This window comes from Ochotona curzoniae, unplaced genomic scaffold (genome assembly GCF_017591425.1).
Source record: "Ochotona curzoniae isolate NIBS_2020 unplaced genomic scaffold, NIBS_Ocur_1.0 contig_291, whole genome shotgun sequence".
NCBI lineage: Eukaryota > Metazoa > Chordata > Mammalia > Lagomorpha > Ochotonidae > Ochotona > Ochotona curzoniae.
The window spans coordinates 15436055-15448707 of record NW_024465649.1 but is presented as its reverse complement, the minus strand read 5'-3'; the positions used below and the strand labels follow the sequence as shown (position 1 = coordinate 15448707).

Sequence of the window (12653 nt, the reverse complement as noted above, 5' to 3'; positions counted from 1 at the left end):
TGAGACTCTAATGGGCCTTGGAAGAATTTCCTCAACCTTGGAGCAACAAAATCAATAGCATCTCAGAACTACTGAAGCCAGTTAAGCCATATTCTCAGAGCATAGTCAACTGGGGACCCTGGGATGACACTGGTTGGCCATCCCACATTCCAGGGTACCAACGTGGTCATCTCCACTTTGCTCCCCACTTTCTGCAGATACAGGAAGAAAATAGATTGGAGGCAATTGTTTCATCCACTTTGCTGTTCTCCTTAACCTTCTATACCCTAATCAGTGGTCCACATAGGCACATATCTCTCTCAACTATGTAAGCACCATCAAAAGTAAAATAAAAATTAAAAAGTTTAACTTTTTGTGATTTTTTTTTTTTGGTAATCTCAGAAGCACTAGTTGCAGCACTTCCATTGGCCACTGGAGGACATATGTAAAGTGGTAAAAAGTGGCGAGTGTTCATCTGCTCGATCCTAGCAGAGGTTGAACAATGTAACACTCTTCTTGTTTCATCTCTCATACCGTAAACAAATATTCTGTTTGTGGTGCAGCAAGTGCCATTGGTTCACATTTTTTGCTTCTTGTTGGTGTTTTTGATGTTTAAGATGGCCCCAAGTGAGCCCGGCACAGTGGCCTAGAGGCTAAAATCCTCACCCTGTGTGCACCGGGATCCCATATGGGCACCAGTTCTAATCCCAGCAGCCCCGCTTCCCATCTAGCTCTCTGCTTGTGGCCTGGGAAAGCAGTCGAGGGTGGTTCAAAGCCTTGGGACTCTGCAACCATGTCAGAGACCTGTAAGAAGCTCCAGGCTCCTGGCTTTGGATTGGCTCAGCTCCAAGCTGTCCATTGGACAGAAGATCTTTCTCTCTGTCTCTCCTCCACTCTGTTTATCTGACTTTGCAATAAAAATAAATAAATCTTTGATACAACTGAGATCTTCATGTCTTGGAAAACTGTGCATTTTTCCTGTTGTGCCTACCTTGTGCTCCATGTTTAGCAGGGTAATCAACTCTTTGTCTCCCCTATCATATTTCATCCTTGCAGACAAAATCACATCCTATTCACTGTTACACCTTCCCTTCTATGTAACTGCTACATTATGGTAGACTTGTTAGGCCTGGCAACAGAGCCTGGATACAAAAGCAAAGTAAATCACAGTGTAGCTACTGCCCTAAATGAATTTACACAGATTAGATCCCAGTGGCCCCTGACATAAATGAAGTAAAATACTTAGGGGAATGAGGTAGTGTGCTTGCTCAATTAGCTAAATCTCTGCATGCAAGGGCCAGCATCTCATATGGGTACCAGTTGCTCTACTTTCATCCAGTTCCCTTTTTATAACCTAGAAGAAGCTCCTGGCTTTGGGTTAGCTCAGCTCTGGCCATTTGGGGAGTGAATCAGCAGATGAAAGGTCTTTTTCTCTGTCTTTCCTCTCTGCAAATCTGCCTTTCTAATAAAATATTTTAAAAAAATACTTATGAGAAATTACATCTGAGAAGAGGAAGAAAACAAACTTCAGGGTTGTTCTGAACTATAAAATGTATGTATTCTTTTGGTAAAACAGAAGGCAGGGAGTAATTCTGCATATTTCCACTAGAACATCATTTTCAACCTTTTGTTGTTAGGCATGAAAAGCACACTATTTGCTATCTTTACTTGGAAGCAAACAGTTACTATCAGAAAAATGCACTGGCTTTGATGTGGTCCCTCTCTAACAATCTGTGTACCGGAGTCTTCAGTGTGGCAGTGCTGAGAGATGATGGTCCCTTCAATAGGTGGGCCTAATGGGAGGCCCTTGGACAACAGGGGTGTGCACTGAAGAAGGTACTTCTTGTGAGGCCCTAGTTGCTCCTCCCAACAGAATTGTTAGGAAAGCCAGAGCTCAGCCTCACTCAGCCTCTCTCTGGCCCCTATATCAAGATACCCCTCTTCCTTCAGGTGCTCCTGTTACTTTTTCATGGGGTCCTTGCCAATGATTGTACTACGCTGTCTTCACTCTTAGCTCTCAACACTAAGTCAACCTCTTTTCTTTGTAAACTGCTTCTGCCTTCAAATGCTACAGTGTGGTCAGGAGAAACTAATACAACAAAGATTCTTTAACTTCTTGAAAACAAAATATAAAAGACAAAGAGAAAGGAAGGAAGGAGTGAGGCTGGAGAGGAAAATAATCACCATAACCATTACATCACTGTCATTCCTGGATTCTTACTGTGTTTAAAGCTAAGTATAAACCATTTTACATTCTTTAATGCTGATAATTGTTACTTCCATTTTACCAAGAAATTAAATATTCTGCAGAAAATCACTCAGGGAAGAGCTGATCCAAAATTTAGGGCAAGGTTCAGCTGACTACGGGAAAGTTCAGTTGACTAACAGACAGACCTGTGTGTGTTCTTGCTTCAGTTTACAATGCCTCTGCAAGGTAACTGAAACATAGTGTTAAAACAATCAAGCTTATAGTGTTGGTATACATTTGTTTATAAAACAAAGAAAAATCCCAACAACTCTCCCCTGAATTTTAAGTAGCTAGGCCGAAGAAAGAGTTCTCCCCAGCAGTGAGGGGGAAACGGCTGCAGCCCCAAAGATGGAATGCACAGGCTCTGAGCAGATCGGTATGGTCTGGGGAAAATGTTCATAGAATATGCTAATCTCCTACAAACTGAGGTAATGTCCGTTTCTTTTCACATTGATGATTTCGTCTTGTATCCTTTCACTGTAATAAGTCAAAGAGATGAATAGGCCTATATAGTGAGTTTTTCGATTTATCTTAAGAAACCACTGAACTCTCAGGGACTCCAACATATTATACAGAAATGCTTCTGTTTTGGATAAAGAGCATACACAACTGTGTCATTGACTAGATAGGTGACCTTGGGAATACTATGTGCTGTCTTTCAGATTCACTTGTCTCATCTAAATGGATATACTACTTACTCCTCAGACAAGTTTAAATGATTGAACACTTTTTCAAGTGTCTGCACATGGACTGGTATAGAGTAGGGCATCAGTAAGAATTAACTCCCCTATGTGTATGAAATCTGAAAAAGAGTGTAAGAGCCAAAGAGTTCACCAAGTTTCTATGAAAATTTCAAAGATAAATTCCACATTAGAGATCGTTTTCTTGGAAAGTTTAGATCCAGCCCATCATGAAACACAACAGAAAATTGTACCAATACAACTGAAAGATTTCTCTGGTCACATTTTTTGCAGTTCCAGCTAACAGGCTTCATTTTATGGAAACAGAAAAGTGGAAAGAAGATACTATGTTTCCTTAAAGAAAGTAGAATGCATCTGAAGATAGTGTGGATTCTTCGCACACACAGTTCCTTGACCTGGGGCAAGTCCAGTTGGTGAGCTGTGCTGGTGCCTCCTAGCAAACTAACATCCTAAGGCCTCAGATGTCCTCACGACATATCATGTGCCATGTTCTATGTCCGCAGATTACCTCACTTAATTCCTATCAAGGCTATTGATTTTTCTGTACTGATTTTGTATTCTGCAAGTCTGCCAAACTTTCTTATGAGTTCCAACAGTCTCTAAGTTCACTGGGTTTCCTTTGAATAGGATCATTCCATCTGCAGAGCTAACTTGTCTCCCTCCTTTCCTGTTGGGATCCACTTGACTTCCCTTTCTTGACTAATGGCTCAGGCTAAAACTTTCAGCACTATATTGAATACTAATGGTTGGAGTGGGCATCTTTGGTTATGGATTGTAGTGGGAATTTTTCAAGCTCTTCTCCATGCAATATGATGCTGACCATCAGTTTGTCATATACTGCCTTGATTGTGTTGAGAAATTTCTATACCTAATTTACTTAAGAATATTTTAAAAATCATGACAGGAAATTGTATTTTATTAAATCTTTCTCTGCATTTATTGAGATAATCATACAACTTTTTCCTTCATTTTTTAATGTAATGTATCACATTTATTCATTTGCATTTGTTGAATCATCCCTGTATTCCAGGGATAACTTCCACTCGGTCCAGGTAGACAATCTTTATGATGCATTGCTGGATTTCAACAGCTAGGTTTTTTTTTTTCTTTTTTGAAAACAGATTTGTTTTTTTATTGGAAAGGCAGATTTACAGAGAGAAGGAGAGACAGAGAAATTGTTAATCTGCTAGTTCACTCCCCACTTGGCTACAATGGCTACAGTTAAGCTGACTTGAAGCCAGGCTCCAGGAGCTTCTTCTGAGTCTCCTATGTGTATACAAGCATCAAAAACTTTCGATCATCCTCCACTACTTTCACAGGCCATAAGCAGGAAGCTGGATCAGAAGTGGAGTAAATGAGAAATGAATTTGCATTCATACTGGATGCCAGCATCACAAGCAGAGGCTTAGCCTACTATACCACAGTGCCAGCTAAAATACAATATAATAAAAAATGTTCTATGAATTGAAACAAATAACAACATTTTCAGCTGAATTAAAAATGTTGAGTGCTGATGAGTGCCAGGACCAGGGTGGGACATGTCAGGCTGGGCTTCTGCACCCACTGGCATACGCCTGACTTGGGGCTAGGAGTAGGCCTGGTAGGGAAACTTTGGAAATTACCCTGCTAGGCTACACTCCCACTGGTGAGTGCAACAGCTGGAGCTGGGGAAAGTCCAGGTCAGCTCAGGCTGCAGCACCTATCACCATAAATGTGCAGGTCTGGGGGTGGAAGAAGCCAGGAGCCTCTTTTGGGTCTATCAGTTTGGCACAGGGTTTCAAGACGCTGGGCCTCTGACCGTTGTTTTCTTAGCCCATAAACAGGAAGCTGGATGGAAAGACAAGCAGTTGGGATACGAACTGGTGTCCATATCAGATTCTGGTGCTAAGAAGTGGAGGATTATCCAATTAAGCCATCATGCTGGGCCCCTAGCTAGGATTTTGTTCAAGATTTCTGGATCTATGATCATAATGGATATTGGACGATAGTTCTCCTTCTTTGTTGCATCGCTTCCCAGTTTTGAAATTAAGGTGATGTTGGCTACATAGAAGGAATTCGGGAGAATTTCCTCCCTTTCATGTGTTTTGAGTAGTTTAAGAAGAAATAGAATTAGTTTTTCTGTAAACGTTGATTAGAACTCAGTAGCGACACTATCAGGACATGGGCTTTTCTTTGTTGGAGGAGTCTTTCTGATTAATTCAATCTCTACTTTAGTTATTGGTCTATTTAGATTTTCTGTTCTTCGTGCCTCGACTTTGGAAGTATATGTGTGCAGAATACATTCATTTTATCTAGATTTTCCAATTTGTAGGCATATGGTTGTATGTATTAATTCCTGATGATTCTATTTATTCCTGTGTTTCCATTATAACATTTCCTTTCTAATCTTGATTTTATGAATTTGTCTTTGTTCTTTTCTTTTTTCTCCTGTTAGTTGGGCCAATGGCTTCAATCAATTTTGGTCTTTTTTCCCCCTAAAACCTGTGCCTCTCCCCCAAACAGCTCTTCATTTCACTGCTCTTTTGTACATTTTTTAAAGTTCCCATTTTGTTTATTCCTGCTCTACATTTCATTATTTCTTTCCTCCTACTAATTTTGGGGTTTGTTTGTTCTTATTTTTCTAGGTCCTTGAGACGCACTGTTAGATCATTTATTTGACACCTTTCCAATTTCTTGAAGTAGGCACTAATTTGCTATAAACTTTCCTCTTTTGTTCTTGGAGAGACAGAGACAGAGGTCTTCTTCATTGGTTCAGTCCCCAGATGGCCACAGATGAAAGGACCAGTTTAGAGAGGGTACGTGATGTGCCCAAGGTCCCCCTGTTAGCTGGTTCCTTATGTTAACATGCTCTCTCTGTTCTGAGCTAAAGCTTGGAACAAATCCTGCACTAAAAGGACCATAATAAAAACAGGCCTTTCTTCTAAGGAAGTGTCTGTTATAATGCAAGGTGACAAATTACAGGCCACCTTTACATTAACAATGAAGAATGCTCCTAAAATTTTTTTAAAAGGCTACAGACCAAAAAAAAAAAAAAAAAAAGGCTATAGACAGATCAAAAGTAGTTCTTTGGGGCCTGACATGGTAGCCTAGTGGCTAAAGTCCTTGGCTTGCATGTGCTGAGATTGCATATGGGCACCAGTTCATATCCTGGCAGCCCCACTTCCCATCCAGCTCCCGGCTTGTGGCCTTGGAAAGCAGTTGAGGACGGCTGAAGGCCTTGGGACCCTGCACTCACTCTGGAAGACCAGGAAGAAGCTCCTAGCATCTAATTTCAGCTCAGCTCAGCTTTAGCCATTGTGGCCACTTGGGGAGTGAACCAATGGGTGGAAGATCTTTCTCTCTGTCTCTACTTCTTTCTGTAAATCTGACTTTCAATAAAGTGGTTCCTTGGTAGAGTTGGATCAAAGCTTAGCATTATCAATAGTATGGCCCCTTCTGTCATTTACCAAGTGCTTTTGTGATCACTTTTTATCCTGTCACAAAGTATCTGTCAAGAAAAGTGATACTATTGTTACAAGATGAGGCAACAGAAATACAGAAAAAAGAAATGATGTTCTGAATGTAACTTAGCTAACAGAAATATGTGCCCACATTAGATTCATCTGACTCCACATACAGAGGGAACAGGAGAGTCATGGAATCGTTTATCAAAATATTTAGTCCAGGTGTTGGTGGCCTTGACACATAATTACCTCTCCAGAACCTTCTCCTACGTGGATGCATTTTTATAATCTTGCTTTAAAAAAGTAAAACATCTTTGACTACTCTGGTTTCAGTTTTTGCTCATGCTCACTCCCCCCCCTCTTTTTAAAGGTCTAACCATTTTTATTAGAAAGGCAGATTTATAGAGAGGAGGAGAGACAGATCTTCCATCTGCTGTTTCACTCCCCAAATGGCCACACAAGCCAGCGCTAAGCCAATTTGAAGCCAGGAACCAGAAACAAGGTCTCCCATGTGAATGCTGGGTCTCAAGGACTGAACCATCCTCCATTGCTTTCCCAATCCATAAACAGGGAGCTAGATCAGAAGTAGAATAGCCGGGACACAAATTGGCACTTACGTGGGCTGACGGTGCCACAGGTAGAGGTTTAGCCTCTTGCACCACCATACCAGCTCTACTAATTCATCCTTCTCTAATTGTAGTAGATACAATTGGAAAAATTAGTGCCATCATATTTCTACATCTGCCACTTCCTGGATTTGTAATCTTGGTTAATGTACAGTTTCAGTTTCTATCTGTAAAACAGAGGTAAAGTTATCTCATATAAGAGATTTAGACATAATTCTTTTTTCTTTTCCTTTCTTTTTTAAAAATTTTAATCCAGGTACTGTGGATGCAAGCATGCTGAGCACTATGCCAAATGCCCACTCTGCAATTTTGTCTCCTGAATGTGAACCATCAGTCCCTGGAGCATATCTGTAATCCCTTGTCTTCCTTTTTTGTATATAAACAAATTGTTTTGCGTATAAATAAACTGTATATGATTAAGTTGGTTATAATTTTTTAAGATTTATTTATTTTATTGGAAAGGCAGATTTACAGAGAAAGAAGGAGACAGAGAGAGAGATATCTTCCATCCTCTGTTTTCTGTATTTTGATCACAAGATGGGGATATTAACATTACCAGAATTAAGATGGAGTCTCTTGTGTTAGCTTTTAACAAAAGTAAGTAAAGCTTGGAGGTTATGAAGGGCTCTCATGCATGATTACCCAATACAGACTCTTACAAAAGGCTCTGACAGAACTGCAACCTATTATAGACAGCCAACATTTCAAAGAAAGAGATGTTAACTGTGTACGATGGCAATATGGGAGAAGGCATTCTTGAGGTTCGGTATTGTGGCCCAGTGGGTTAAATTGCTGCTGCACTGCTACCATGCCACATGAGCACCTGTTTGAGTTCCAGCTCCTTCACCTCCAATCTACTCCTTACTTCCCCAGAAAAACTAGCAGGCATGATAATACTATACTGGCTTGAGTGATTCCTAGCCCCTCTGTGCCCTGCTCCTCACCCCCTCCCATCACAACCATAAGAATTTCCCTTGTCAGTGGTTTCCTACATTTAAGCTCCCACCTACCTAAACCAAAAAGATTTCCCCAGCATGTCCCACCACCCCTCATCATGAAGGCAGGCATGGCCAACAATAAAACTCCAGCATTTTGGAGTTTGACTGGGAAAGTAACAATGGGTCTACCTTGTCTACAACTGGCAGAAATCTCTAAGACAAGGTGACTAGTGGTAGGGTTGTCACTACCCAGTTTTTAGGACTCACTTCATGTGTAAGGCTCAAGTAAGCCAATGGAACACTGGTGTTCATACAGTTCTAGTATGTCAAAGGGGCACAGCTTAGTGACCTAAACCGGGTTGTGGGGCAGGGGAGAGACACAGTATTCTTCCTATTGGTAACTGTTATTAGCAAAACGAAAAAAGAAAAAACAAACAAAACCTCCTGAAAACAAGTAACTTAATGTTCCTAGCAACTTGACAACCAGCTTTCTCAGGGAAGGCTGGTATTTGCTATTTTAGTCATCCTGCAGTGAAGTATACCCAGCAGACACTTGGTAAATAGTTTAAATAGTTGGACAGCTGGGAAATCTTAACATAAAGGATTGTTTTGGTGGAAGGCAGGGGTGCAGGAGAACATTTAGTAGGTCCTCTGGTGAGAAACCCATCTCTGCTACATGGAATAAAGCCTAAAGACACAATAAGACTCTCAGAGTTAAGTCTTATATTATTTGTTATTAAAGGAGCAAGGTTTTAAGATGTGCTTTTTAACAGTCTTTAGTTTGCCTGTAATTTAAGATGACTTTTACAAATTAGATCCTAATCCTTGCAGTCACAGATGGCTGATACAGAATAGCCTTGCAAAAACAGCAGTTCTTGAAATTGCAAGAGCAATCAGAGAAGGATGAAGGGCCATTAACTCTCATCCCACACCCAGGTCTGAGAGGCCTAAGGAGTCTTGGGTGGGCTTTCTGGGTTTAGGACTAGAATCTGGGTGGGCCTACAACATCTGTTCTCATTAGGAAGAGCCTCACTCTTTCTGGACTCAGAGATTTAGGGGACACTGTTAAAATTCAACAACAGTTAACTGAAAGCCTACATACAAGGTACTTTGCTGGTAACTGCAGAGGAGGTAGACTTTAACATATGAACGCTTTGGAAAGCTTTACAGAACAATAATGCAACACCATGAGAGAGGAATACACAAACGGCAATGGTCCCTAGTTGGGAACTTGGAAGAAAAGGGAGGGCTGCACAAAAGGGATAACATTTCAGTTAGGCATTAAAAGATGAATTTAGGGTTCAATGTTGTGGAGTAATGGATTAAGCCACTGCCCAGGATGCCATATAAACTGGTTTGAGTTGCAGCAGCTCCACTTCTGATCCATTTCCTTGCTAATGCACCTGGGAAAGCTACGGAAGATGTCACAAGTGGTTGGTCCCCTGCCATCTAGGACAGAGACCTGGGTGGAGTTCCAGGCTCCTAGCTTTAGTCAGACTCAGCACCAACTGTTATGGCTGTCGAAAAGTGAACCAGCAGATAAAAGAACTGTATTTTCCTATAAAACTGTGTTTCACTGTGGTCAACATGAATTTCTTATGTGTGCCTTTTTGCTTCTTTTGTATATGAAGTTTGTAATGAAATTACAAATGAAATAAGTTGTATATATGTGTTTACCATAAATAGTATTAAAGCAAAAAAAAACTTAAACAAAACAAAGCTGTGTTTCAAATAAACAACTACAATAATTAAAATACAGGGCTGGCCAATGGCTCAACTGGCTAATCCTCTGACTGCAAGTACCCAGATCCCATGTAGGTACTGGTTCATGCTCTGGCTGCTCTACCTCTCATTCTGATCCCTGCTGATGGCCTGGGAAATCAGTAGAAGATGGTCAAAAGCCTTGGGATCCTGTACCTATATAGGAGTCCCAGAAGAAACTCATGGCTCTTATGGCCATTGGAGGAGTGAACCAGTGGGTAGAAGTTAGAAGTTCTCTCTCTTTCTGTAAATCTCCTTTCCAATAAAAATTAAAAAATGAATCTGAAAACAAAACATGAATTTAAATAAGAAGCATGAGGAGGGTGAATAATCAAAGAAGAGAGAATATATAAAAGCACAGAGGCAAGAGAGTCTTCTGTGTCTCATCAATAATGAATCCCCTGGTGATGAAAAGTAAGTAATAATGACAGGAATGGAACAGACTGCAGGTTCTGAAAACACTGCAAGAGATTTATAAATATCCTAAGGTCACTAAAGAGTTTCAAGTAAGAGAGAATGATCACTTTGTGAGAGAGTTTAAGGTTGACCAACGGCCATAAAATCTACCTCTAACGGGCTAGAGGCTCTGATTTCTCCTATAGGAGTAACTTGCCTGGTTTCTTTTTCCTCTGAGGAACTGGGCTTAGCCTTGTCTAAATCGATAGTTGAATGGGGGTGGAGGTAGTCATGTGGTCAGACACAACAAGAAGAGAAGGTTAATCAGATTGGATAGTTTGCATCAGCAGTCAAAACGTGATAGAGGGTTACATCAGAAATAAATTGACTCTAAGACTAACTCTCTACTTAGGGTTAATCTGCACTGAAAGGGCTGCAAACCTACTCAGTAGAACTTAAGGCAGATGGGCAGTGGCCCACAAAGAGCTCTGCATTTCATGTCACAGTTCAGCAACTTTCCATACTTCACAGATTTACCCTGTGGGATGAAGCTGCTAATACTGATAAAATAAAACATAGCTTTGAAAAAAAGATTTATGATTTTTATTGGAAAGGCAGATACACAAAGAGAAAAGGAGAAAGAGAGAAAGATCTTCAGTCCACTGATTCATTCCCCAAGTGGCTGCAATGACCAGAGCTGAGCTGTATCAGTCAGGAGTCAGGAACTTCCTCTGGGTCTCCCATGTGAGTGCAGGATCCCAAGGCTTTTGGGCCATCCTTTATTGCTTTCCCAGGCTACAAGCAGGGAGCTGGATGGGAAGTGGAGCAGCTGGTACACCAATCAGTGCCCACATGAGATCCTGCTGCACCCAAGGTGAGGATTTAGCCACTAGGCTATCTTGCTAGGCCCGAAAGCTAGCCTCTTTAGAGATTTGCTTCCTTGGCAATTTCAATAATCAGGTTTAGCAATTAAGTCCCAGCACAGTAGCCTAGTGGCTAATATTTTCGCCTTGCATGTGCTGGGATCCCACATGGGCGCCGGTTTGTATCCCGGCTGCTCCATTTTCCTTCCTGTTCCCTGCTTGTGGCCTGGGAAAGCAGCAGAGGACAGCCCAAAGCCTTGGGACCCTGCAACCACATGGGAGATCTGGAAGAAGCTCTTGCTCCTGGCTTTGGATTAGCTCAGCTCTGGCCATTGTGGCCAACTGGGGAGTGAACCAACAGATGAAACATCTTTATCTTCGTTTCTCCTTGCTCTATAAATCTTCCTTTTTAAACAAACAAACAAAAACTTTAAAAAAATTGACTTTTAGGGAAAATAAAGTATAAAGTTAGTAAAGTTTAATTTCAAAACCCAGGAAAGTATTTAGACTTTTTATTCTAGTACTTTTATTTTATAATTCAGGCCCCAAAGGGGGATTGACTTAAAATCCAGAGCTGAGAAGAACTAATTTAGCTTTGAAATTTTTATGTTCTCCAAGGTAACAGGTTCACCAGAGAACACAAATTATACTCCGGCCAATCTTCAGTATTGTTTGATTTAATAGATTTTGACAATGGTTGTTTTCTAGATATTTAACTGTTTATAGAGTTGAATTTCAGTGATATAATTTAATGTAATTTTTTGTCTACCTATGTGGGAAGAACATGTGTATATATGTGTTCCTGTTGCATTTCTGTATACCCTCTGTAAATGATGGGGAACAGGTGGAGCAGTATCTGGAGTCCACCCAGGTCAGCCAGGCTAAGAGCCAAGCGGATGGCAGGTCCCTCATTCGTCCAAAGGGGCGCTGTGGCTGATCAGTGGCGCTCAGGTAACATCATCGGTTTCTGTACCTGTGACTCTGACAGCCAGTCTGAGGGATTTACATGAGCCATAACCATTTTCTTGACTTTGGTATATTAGGCAATGTCTAAGTTAGCAGATCAAGATCATAATGGAATCACAGAATATGAAGACTGACTACACATCTTGTAAAGCTAATTACACATACAATCCTATGCAAAGCAGGAACAGAAGTATTTCAATGTGTATCTATTATTGAGACAAGTAACTGATGATCTCCAAAGGCGGGGAAGGTACTTCACAAAATATGTTTCTTTCAGAAAATGTTTTCATATGTTAAGCCAAAATTTGCCTCCTTTAACTTTCAACACATTGGTGCCAGTTCTGTCCCAAGAGTCTCATAGTCAGAAATCCTTTACTGTGTGGCAGGCTTTCAAGTAAGTGAAGCAACCATACCCCATGGGCTTTGCTGCCCTTGAAGAAAGGTCTCTCAAATGCTATGATTCCTAGCTCTCTCACACTCTCACCGGATCTGCTCTAGACGTGCAGTTTCTCTAGGCCTCCTATTTTAGCATAAAGCCCAAGAACTCAGCAGGTGTAGTTTATGGTAAGGTATAAGACTTTTACTGAGACTGTGTTCTAAAAGTGCATAGTTGTTATAACACATTATTATGCAGGTTAATTCAGCTATAATCTCTGGTAAAGAGCTCTCTACATATTACTGTAAAATTTCAACAATTTGATTTTATCTATATATTCAGTATCTTAAAGATTT

General features: G+C 40.7%; 1 protein-coding gene across 1 annotated transcript in view; it reads right to left on the bottom strand.

The window, feature by feature from the left end:
• FAF1 (Fas associated factor 1) overlaps nt 1-12653 on the bottom strand; it is a 387496-nt gene that overhangs the window by 23552 nt on the left and 351291 nt on the right. The gene's annotated exons all lie outside the window — the stretch shown is intronic.